This window comes from Oryx dammah, unplaced genomic scaffold (genome assembly GCF_014754425.2).
Source record: "Oryx dammah isolate SB20612 unplaced genomic scaffold, SCBI_Odam_1.1 HiC_scaffold_15, whole genome shotgun sequence".
Lineage (NCBI taxonomy): Eukaryota > Metazoa > Chordata > Mammalia > Artiodactyla > Bovidae > Oryx > Oryx dammah.
The window spans coordinates 28960730-28972303 of NW_024070199.1; the positions used below are offsets into that span (position 1 = coordinate 28960730).

At 46.1% G+C, this 11574-nt stretch overlaps 1 protein-coding gene across 2 annotated transcripts in view; it reads right to left on the bottom strand.

The window, feature by feature from the left end:
- KIRREL3 (kirre like nephrin family adhesion molecule 3) overlaps positions 1-11574 on the bottom strand; it is a 609236-nt gene that overhangs the window by 478549 nt on the left and 119113 nt on the right. The window lies entirely within an intron of this gene.

Sequence of the window (11574 nt, forward strand, 5' to 3'; positions counted from 1 at the left end):
GGGAGGATGTGTTCAGAGGGTCCTGGGGAAGGCTGGGCAGGTGGGAGATAGACACGTGCACAAGACGGCTACAGCTCTCCCATCTCCAAGGACCGCTCAGTGCCCTAGGAGGGAAAGTGACAAACGATCCAGCACGCAAGGATCATGACCCAGGAATCTCATTGATTGATTAGCTAGATGACAGATTTTGAGGCCTGTCCTTACAGAAGTGAGGCAAGGAGCTTTGTCAAGGTTGTGGGGGAGCTCAAAAGCAATGATGTCGCCTCTCCTCAGAGGGTAATGAAGTGGAAAAGCTCAGCTACGAAAGCACAACGAGCAGACTTTAACATACATGGGGCAGTCAACAGGAGACACACAGCCATGGCTGCTTGGCAGAGAGATTTCTCCAAATCAGACAACCCACAATCTGTGTGGTTTAACAGCACCCAGAGTTGATCATTTAACCCAACCCTCTGTGAATAAATGTTGGGTGAAGGGGGGACAAAGGTTAAGAGGCTAGTATATTGTTTTCACATAGAAACCCTTCTCTGGACTTAGTGTCAATACAGAAATCCTCCATTCAGATAGGGTAGTAGTAGAAATAGGGTAATTTCCAAGGCTGTTAAAGCTTTGAAGATGGGAGAGGAATCTGATGTTAAGAGATGACCATGGGTACTGTATCCTTCTGGACCCTGGACAAGGGTCCCTTCATTTTGACACTTTATCAGTGAGAAAGATGTCAAATGCAGAGGTGTGTCAAGTCTGAGAAGATCCACACTCAAGGTTACCTGGATCCCTGAAGATGGTGGGAAACATAAGGAGTCTCCGTGTGGCGGCATCTTCTGCAGTACCCACGCAGCGTTCATTCTCAGAATAGCCTCCCAGAGAAAGGATGGAAGCATGAAAAAATAGTGTTTCCCAAACGAATATTCTTAGAAATGTTCAGAAAGGTTCTTATCAAATGTATTGAATTTCCTAGAAAGGACAGCATAATGGGACTTCCCTGGTGGTCCAGTGGTTGAGAATCCAGCTTGCAATTCAGGGGTTGTGGGTTCAATCCCTAGTCAGGGAACTAAGATCCCTCATACACCATAACCAGAGAGTCCAGGCACCACAATGAAAGACCTCGTGTGATGCAATGAAGATCCCGTGTGCCATAACCGAGACCTGACACAACCAAATAGATTATAAATAAATGAATATTTTTAAAAAGAGAAAAGATGGTGTAAGGACAGATCATGCCAGCATCTCAGAAGCCCTTCGATCTTGTGTGGTTTGTGTGAATGTCAATGATCACATTCATCATCACCATCATCGCCAACACCGATATTGTTAGCATCATCACACGTTCTGCTTCCAATGGAGGAAAAAGCCGGAAATAGTGAATCTGCCTTATTATTTTCTTGCAGCTAATTCTTTCATAGTAACGGGGAGTCCCTTCGTTGCTGAATTAAGACTGTATCAATTAGTTGGAGCACAGAGCAGAGGGCAGCGAGCTGGCTCATCTCACAGTGGGTACCTTGGGCACGCCCCGTTGTGCTCATCCTAGTGTACCTGGGACTTAAAAAAAAATAGGTTCCACTTTTTCATTTGGCAACAAATATTTTATCTTAAAAATTACAAGGCTCACAGGGTAAGTATGATTTCACCCATTTGAATCCACTGATTACAGGTTATTGAAGCTAATCAGTAAAAATGAGGAATGGGATTAAGAAATAGTTTCTTTCCTTCCCATGTGCAGTCTGCTTGGCACCTGAGTTCTGGGTTCTGTCCTCGCTCAGCCTGCGCTCTCCTCTAGCTTGGGGCCTGACTCTTACACCTTTTCCTCTACGCTGTCCTTTGACATATTTCGTCCCTGTCCTGCTCTTCCTTGTCCTAAGGAAGATGCTAAGTGGTTCTGACCTATTCCTAGCACAGATAGGTGGTGCATCGTAGATGCAGAAGATACAGAAATGTGATCCAAGCACAGCCGTGAAACACCCAGATCCCAGCATGCCTCTCTCCCCCTGACATCAATATCCTCACTGATATCCATTCTAAACATCCCTGTCTTCCCTTCAAAGTACTCCGTGTACCGCTTCATCTGCATTGCCTCAGCCCTGGCTTTATCAGCTACACATTGCCAACGAAACGGTCTTATTCACCAGACAAGAAGTGGGCCTCATTTTTCTCTCTAAAGACAAACTTTTTTTCTTACACTTAAAGGTCTTCTGTCTGAAAACACAGCCATGTTTCAGCACAAAAGTTCCAAAACAGGTGTTGGCTAATTCAGTAATTAGTATGCACATCTAACTCCATGCAGCCTCCGTTGATCTCTCAATTATAGTTAGTGGGTCCTCTGAAGTTTGTGGTAGTTAATTAGAGCATTACTGAACAGTTGGGCTTGAGAGCTGAGCTCTGCCATCAGCCTCCAGCCTGGTCCCAAGCACTGAATGCTGGGGCCGGGCCTTGACTGGGGAAGCGCCAGTGTGCAGGGTGACCCGGTGCTAGGAGGGCTTTTACTGTCTTTTGAATAACAGCTGGAGGGAGGCTTCTTTTATGAGTGGAGAATAAATGGCCACATTCTTCATTCTGTCCCACCCTTGACAGGAAAATTCACATTCCAATGGTGATCTGTTTCAAAAATGTCTCCTCGGAGGGAGGGGAAAGATACCTTCAACATTCAAAAAAGAGGATAATGGCTCCAGGTGGGCTCTGGAAAGTCAAAACCTAAGGTGAACACATGAGTTAGAGATCATTCTCCCTGCCCCTCTTCTGCTGCTTCGCTGTGACTAGGCTCCCAGAAGACCTTGAGAGGGGCAGACAGACAGTGGCCAGGAGCGTGTAGGGACCCAGGCAAGGTGAACAGGGCACAAAATTACAGAATGTGATTTGGAAACGGTGGCCTCTGAATAACGGAGGTATCATGTCATCTGAAACATCTGAGTCTGACTTTCCAAAACTCATAATTGCCCGGGTTCTGTTCTGAATGCAGCCCATGAATATTAGAGTAAGAATGCCCTCATCACTCTAAGACAGAAAGACAAGCATGTCTTCGCTGATGGAAGGGCGGGAGGTGCTCAGGGGATTGAAGGCTAAGGAGGATGGAGCATTACTGATTGTGGTCACAGTCAGTGTGCTTTCCGGAGAGGATTCTCCTCTCTGTTCAAATTTAGCTTCCATGCTGTTCTTCCAAATTCATGAAGTCAAAAGGGTCACCACTCTTTTCTTGGCAAGCAGTGAGGTGTATTATTCTGCAACCCACCTATCACTGCAGGGACGGAATGGGAGAGGCAGGATCTGGGCTGGTTCACTGAGTCGGTATTCATCTCTCTCCACCTCTCTTCCCCAACACCCCCCTACCACTCCCAGGGTTCTCCCAACCTGGTGAGTGAGGAATGTAAAGGCAATGGAAAGACACACACACATCTCAAAAGTTTGAAATGAACTTCATACCTCGGAGTTATTGGGGGTCTGGCTCCAGAGCCCTGCAATGAAGTGAACATCAAAACAGAGCCAGTCATACAATTTTTTGGTTTCCCAGTTCATAATATATCATAGTATATTAAGTGTACAATAGCCTTTTGTTTAAAAAACTTACATACTTTAATTAAAAAATTTGCTGTCATTTAGTCGCTGCTGCTGCTGCTGCTAAGTCGCTTCGGTCATGTCCGACTCTGTGAGATCCCATAGACGGCAGCCCACCTGGCTCCACCATCCCTGTGATTCTCCAGGCAAGAACACTGGAGTGGGTTGCCACCTCCTTCTCCAATGCATGAAAGTGAAAAGTGAAAGTGAAGTCACTGAGTCGTGTTCAACTCTCAGCGACTCCATGGACTGCAGCCCACCAGGCTCCTCCATCCATGGGATTTTCCAGGCAAGAGTACTGGAGTGGGGTGCCATTGCCTTCTTCATTTAGTCGCTAAGTTATGTCTAATTCTTTTGTGACCCCCATGGACTGTAGCTTGCCAGGCTTTGTCCATGGGATTTCCCAGGCAAGAATACTGGAGTGGGTTGCCATTTCCCTCTCCCGGGGATTTTCCCAATCCAGGGACTGGCAGGCAGATTCTCTGCCACTGAGCCACCAGGGAAGCCCAATTAAAAAATGCTTTATTGCTTAAAATGCTAACCATCATCTGAGTCTTCAGTGATTCATCATCCTTTTCTTGGTAGACGGTTTGACGTATCTCGAGAATTAGCACAATGTGACACAGAGGCATGAAGTGAGCAAATGCTGGGGGGGAAATGGTGCTGACAGAGTGGCTTGATGCAGGGTTGCCACAACAAACCTTCAACCTGTAAAAAATGCAGTATCTGCAAAATGCAACAAATCAAGGTGTGCCTGTGCTAGAGACGAAATCGGTACCATGGAAAGGAAGCTGCATTTGCTAGGATCTGATCTCCACTCGGCAACTGTATGAGCTTATTATGTAGGTCACATGACTTTTCTCCAACACATCTGAAAAGTGAAAATTGGCATAACGTGGCCTTCAGAAGCAGTTAAGCAGAGGTGAGGTTATCAACCCTCTCCCTGGGAAGGGCGTAGGTAGAGACAGTATGGGAAATGATGTTAGAAGGCAGAGAACTGGTTCTTCTCTCCACTCTGTTCAGTGAGGGATCCTTAGGTGAGTCTTCACTGATATGGGTGTCAATTCCTCTAGCCACAAACAGGAAAAATAGCAGGATCCATCCAATACATCCCACAGAACCAAGGTGAAGACTAAATGTGATAATTATGTGAAAATACTGTGAGAGCTGTAAAGGGTGACATAAACAAATGTTTAGTACAGGCTGGAGTGAGGCGAATGAGTGATCAAGTGGGCTGCACTGATTGCCAGGAAGCTAGGGAGAAAACTCTGAGAGTTTGTGACGCTTATCTACACAACAGCCTCAGAGGCCAACATCAGACAATTTACAATTCAGAGCTCTCCTGGGCTTGCAAGAGCCTTTGAAGTGAGGGAGCCTCCCCACCTCAGTTCCACTTTGCTGTGCTGTGAACGTAAAGAGCTCTTGCCAGATTCTCACCAGGCTCTCTATGCATCAATTCCTATACTAGGGAACAGCGTAGGAGAGCTCATCAAAGGTTCTAGGAATTTCATCTTGGTCACCACTTTCCCCTCCATCAAGCATCCTTTATAAAGGCCAAGCCATGAAGCAGGTACTAGATGTCTTTACATCCTGTCTATCTGAAGCTAGGATGTGGTCAAAAGCTCTCCTGATGCCCTTCCAGGCTAAGATGTGCTATTTCAGAATTCTATAAGCCCCTATCAGAAATTCAGTGAATAGATAATAATTAGACTCTGTGATGGAGAAGGCAATGGCACCCCACTCCAGTACTCTTGCCTGGAAAATCCCATGGATGGAGGAGCCTGGTAGACTGTAGTCCATGGGGTCACTAAGAGTCAGGCATGACTGAGCGACTTCACTTTCACTTTTCACTTTCATGCACTGGAGAAGGAGGTGGCAACCCACTCCAGTGTTCTTGCCTGGAGAATCCCAGCGATGGTGGAGCCTGGTGGGCTGTCGTCTATGGGGTTGCACAGAGTCGGACACGACTAAAGCGACTTAGTAGCAGCAGACTCTGTGATGCCAATGGAGGTCTGTTGTTCAGTTGTTAAGTCGTGTCTGACTCTTTTTGACCCCATGGGCTATAGCCTGCCAGGCTCCTCTCTCCATGGGATTCTCCAGGCAAGAACACTAGAGTGGGTAGCCATTTCCTTCTGCACGGAATCTTCCCAACCCAGGGATTGAACCCACATCTCCTGCACTGGCAGGTGGATTCTTTATCAGGGAGTCACCAGGGAAGGCTCCAGTGGAGGTTTACTAAGCATTAAACACCGGAGGTCCATCATTTCAATTAAAAAAGACTGAGTGCTGACTACGTGCTAGGTTCTGGGACAGCAGCATGGACTCCCTTTACCTCTCCAGGGATTGAGGTTGAGGAAGTCCAATTTGTGAGGTTATCAGTACAAATACACCTGGATTGTTGTGTTCTCATGCTGATGGTCATAATGCCCTATGAGGTAGGCAGAGAAGACTTTACCATCCCCCCTTTAAAGATGAGTAAACCACCATCTGCAGAGGTTAAAGTCACATACTTAGTAAATGCTGGAGTCAAGACTGTTCCACACACACTAAGGGGTGTGTGTCTACTGTAACAGGTTTATTGAGGTAATGTCAGCATGCAATAAACTGTACATATATAAAGTGTCCATTCGATCAGTTCTGATATGTAGTCACCTGTGAAGACACCACTACAATCAAGAGAAAGAACACTGCCATCCCTCTCTCCAGAGTTTTCTCATGCGCCCTTGTAATCTCTTTTTGCCTGCCTCCACCCTTCAAGGAATTACGTGATCTGTTCTCTGTATCTAAAAATGAGTTGGCTTTTTCTAGTACTTTACATAAATGGAATCACGTACTAAGAACTCTTTCTTGCTGGGCTCCTTTCACTTAGCATAACTATTTTGAGATTCATCTAACGTTGCTGCACGCATCACTAGCTCACTTCTTTCTACTGCCAAGGTGTATTCCACTGTGTGCACGCACCACAGTTGGTCTTGATTTGATGTCCAACCAAATGTGTTAATGGCTTCTCTCAGAAAAAGGGGGAAAATAAGGGAAGATAAGGGCAATTCCCTCTACTTCTGCTCCAACTGTAGATGATAACAGTTCACGTCTGTTCCTCAGATAGCTCCTGATTAAATGGTCACACGTATCCGAGATGCACAGACCACAGCATCAGGAAACATCACTGAGAGGAGGTCTTACTGAGACCTGTGCATCAAGACGACAGCTTCTTTGCTTGCAGACAAGGAGAACTCACAGAGGCATAAACAATGGAGAACTTTGGAAAAAAATTATGAGAGCAATTTAGCAGTGGATAATTAGATATCTTTTGCAGGATGTTTGGGAAATTAAATTAGCTTTTTTTTTCAATGAAGGTTTGGGGGGAACACTTCATAAAAAATATTTCTGTGACTGATTATTTTTCTAATATTCTCTGCCTCTCTTTCTTGCACATTCAGGGAAGGGGCACTTTTTGCCCTTAGCGGTGGCAGCCAATCATAGCCTATAATTGCATTCACTGCATAAATTGTCAGTGTCATGAATAATAAAATTAGTTTAAATAAACCCCCAGCCGCAATCACAAATAACTATCTGGTAGAGGATCCTCTGTCCTTTCATTCTAGGGGAAAGGGTCAGTGTAATCTCTGTAGTTAAATTCTCAAATTAAAATGAAGATATAATTATTAGAGGGAGAGGGCTGGCAATGGAGGGGGACGCCCTGTGATGCTCAGCAGCTTCACGAGAGATCTGGCCTCCCACCTGGACCCTCAGGGAGCCTGGTACCTATGCTGGACCGCCATGGCTAGCAGTGATGGCCCGGAAAGGGTTTGCGCTGCCCCAGTGGCCTCAGCTTTCCTATAGGAGGGTCTAGAGGGAGAGGTTTGGGACTCAAGGCTGATCAGTTCTTCACTCTCTTGCTGTGTCTTAATGAAATGTCTCCACATATTACCTGGTGGCCCCAAGCTACTTCTGAAAACTACCCCCACTGGTCTGGCACTCTGATCATCCAAAAATGCTGGCCAGTTTTTAAGGGAATCTTTTGAAGAATTCTCCCATTGAATAGCGATCGACTCCTTAAGCTTCCTACTCCTTGACTGTGCATAAAGGTGTTTTGGGAGTTTCGGAAGTCCCAGCTCAGCTTCTTTTTTTCCAAGCTTTTTATTTTGTATTGGGCTACAGCTGATTAACAATGTTGTGATAGCTTCAGGTGGACAGTGAAGGGACTTAGCCACATACATATGCGTGCTAAGTCACTTTGTGACCCCATGGACTGTAGTCTGCCAGGCTCCTCTGTCATGGGATTCTCCAGGCAAGAACATTGGAGTGGGTTGCAATGCCTTCCTCCAGAGCATCTTCTTGACCCAGGGACCGAAACTACATCTTCCGCGTTAACAGACAGATTCTTGACCTGCTTAGGAAGCCTAGCCATACATACACATTCTCCCTGAAACTTCCTCCCCATCCAGGCCGCCACATGACATTGAGCAGAGTCCCCCGTGCTCCACAGTAGGTCCTTGTTGACCATCCATTTTAGATATCCAGCCAAGCTTCAGTTTGACAGTATGACTCATAACCTCAAAAACCTTTGGAGACTACATTTAGACATCTGAGTGGACTCCATCAGCCCCTCTCTTTCTTTACACACCCTTTGCAAAAGCTCTGCCCTCTGTAGATGTTTCGGAAGCTGCTAGAGTGAGCGAGACAGGAGCCAGCAATCCCACTGTTAAAGTCGGACTGCCTCTTGCCCACAGCATCCTCAAGCTGGAAGCCTGCCCCATCACTGTCTGTGCAGTGGCCTGCCTGTGCCCTGGATTCTCCCATCACCCTCCTGTCTACTTTCCTCAGCATGGCTTCTGTTTATATCACATGATTTTCCCAAACGCAGTCCTTTTCACACTGACCCCAGCCCCCCGACTGAGCCAGTTGTCAGGGTGAGTCTCACCCCTTCTGCCCCTCACTCCCCTTATCCCACTCCTGAGCCCACTCTACTGACTTTATGTAATGAGGTTTATTGTTTGTGCTTAGCAGTTTTCAAAGCCTCATCACCCTCTTTGAGTTCGCCCTCAGATCTTCAGCTTGCCAAAGAGGTGGGCTTTTGAAGCTCCCTTCATTAATTCAGTACCTAGCTTCTGCATTTAATGGCACACGGGTTTGAAGTGTACATAAGCCACAGTGGAAACATCTGAGAAGCGTCCCAAGATACCGCAAATTATAAAGGCTGATTAGGAAATAGCATGGTGCTCTATCTTCTCCTGCCTTAGAACTTGATTCCTTATATCAAAAAGATTCCAGGATATCAAAATATCACTGTCTGACTCTGATAATGACTTCCCAGAGTTTCAGACATTGGTGGAACAGAGATTTAATTTTAATTATCAGCAGCTCTGTTTTTTTTTTTTTTTTTTAATCTTCAGTGCCTGGAAAGGACAGGGGAGCTGGGAAGAAGGATGATGAGGAGAAGGAGGCAGGTGACATAGCTATGAAAACCTGCTGCCTTCCACAGGTCTCACCACCCCTGGATGGAGGGGTTTCTGGGCTGCAGATGTAGGCGCTTCTCTGCTGCTAGTCTGTCTAGCTGGCACTAATGCTCCAGGAACAAATGCCAGGAGTTGATCCCTGAGAAGCCGCGTGGGCTAACAATCAAGGCAAATGCGCAGACATCGGAAACCACATGGAAGCAATTGAGTTTCCACATCTAGCCTTGACCAGCTGGGTTATAACCTGTTGACGCTACAGCCAGGGCAGGGGTGGAGGTGATGCTGGGGCAGCTGCAGTGGTGGGCGGAGGCCAAGCCTCTCCCCCACTTCAGTGAGGTCCCCGTTATCCCTGAAAGAGGAGCATGATCCTCGGGAAATATGGCTCAGGGAAAGGAATCTTATCTAAGACCACCTGAGAGTGTCTGCGAAAGTGAGGCTGGGTTTGACATTCTTTAGGGAGTCACCTATTATATCCAAAGTCCTCACCATCCCTGGGAGTGGCTGATGCTCTTTACTGTCCTCCCACACCGACCCGATCTCTGACCCAGAGGCCTGGATGCTGGTCCTGACCCTACCAGCATCAGACACAGCCCGAGGGAAATCACAGAGCACCCCCCTTGTCTTCAGTGGCCTTGGCGATTTCCAACGATTTTTTTTTTTTTAAGTAGTGGAAGTATTTTCTTCTTCAAACGAAACCTGACATGCATGCTCACTATTTACAATAGCTGAGAGGGGCTTCCCTGGTGGTATGAGGTCCCTGCTGGCTCTGTTTCTCTTGGGCCCCCTCCTACCAGCCGCCCCAGCAGAGGCTGAGGGACCTCAGGGCAGCCCAGTGCTCCTCAGAACCTACCAGGAAAACGAAGCACGAAACTATCCTCACAAGTGCTTCTGGCTGTAACATCTATGACTCGATTTTAATCTGCACCATTCAGGATGCACTCAGGAGGGGCCCTGAGAGAGGCGCAAGGCAGACGTTTTCCCTTGGAAAATCAGCCATCACTTATCCTTAAGGAGGAAAAAAGATGCCAATGCTGAGAAAATGATTTCCCTTTTCACAACCTTATTATGAATGCTGAGCATAGCTGGAGGCAAGGCAAGGCTGTGTGTGTGTGTGTGAGTGTATAAGTGCATGTGAGTGTATGTATAAGTATGTACATGTAAGTATGTATATGAGTGCATAAATGTGTCTATATAAGTGTGTGTATATGTGTGTGTATAATTGTAAAAGTATGTATAAGTGTGTGTATAATTACGTGTATGTGTGTGTGTGTCTGTATGTGTGTATATAAGCATGTGTATAAGTGTATGTATAAGGGTGTGTGGGTCACAACAAACTGTGGAAAATTCTTCAAGAGATGGGAATACTAGACCACATTACCTACTTCCTGAGAAATCTGTATGCAGGTCAAGAAGCAACAGCTAGAAATGGACATGGAACAACAGACTGGTTCCAAATCAGGAAAGGAGTACATCAAGGCTGTATATTGTCACCTTGCTTATTTAACTTCTATGCAGAATACATCATGCAAAACGCCAGGCTGGATGAAGCACAAGCTGGAATCAAGATTGTGGGGAGAAATATCAATAACCTCAGATATGCACAATGGCACCACCCTTATGGCAGAATGTGAAGAGGAACTAAAGAGACTCTTGATGAAAGTGAAAGAGGAGAGTGAAAAAGTTGGCTTAAAGCTCAACATTCAGAAAACTAAGATCATGGCATCTGATCCCATCACTTCATGGCATCTGATCCCATCACTTCATGGCAAATAGATGAGGAAACAATGGAAACAGTGCCAGACTTCATTTTTGGGGGTTCCAAAATTACTGCAGATGGTGATGGCAGACATGAAATTAAAAGATGCTTGCTCCTTGGAAGAAAAGCTATGACCAACGTAGACCGCATATTGAAAAGCAGAGACATTACTTTGCTGACAAAGGTCCGTCTAGTTTAAGCTACGGTTTTTCCAGTAGTCATGTATGGATATGAGAGTTGGACTATAAAGAATGCTGAGTGCCAAAGAATTGATGCTTTTGAACTGTGGTGTTGGAGAAGACTCTTGAGAATCCTTTGGACTGCAAGATCAAACCAGTCAATCTAAAGGAAATCAGTCCTGAATATTCATTGGAAGGACTCATGCTGAAGCTGAAACTCCACTACTTTGGCCACCTGATGCGAAGAACTGACTCATTTGAAAAGACCCTGATGCTGGGAAAGATTGAAGGCAGGAGGAGAAGGGGATGACAGAGGATGAGATGGTTGGATGGCATCACCAACCCAATGGACATGAGTTTGAGCAAGCTCTGGGAGTTGGTGATGAACAGGGAAGCCTGAGGTGCTGCAGTCCATGGGGTCGCAAAGAGTCGGACATGACTGAGAGACTGAACTGAACTGAAGTGTGTGTATGTATACGTGCTATAGGTGTGTGTGTGTGTGTGTGTGTGTGTACGTGGTATGGATGTGTGTGTGTGTGTGTGTGTGTGTACGTGGTATGGATGTGTGTGTGTGTACGTGGTATGGATGTGTGTGTGTGTGTGTGTGTGTACGTGGTATGGATATGTGTGTGTG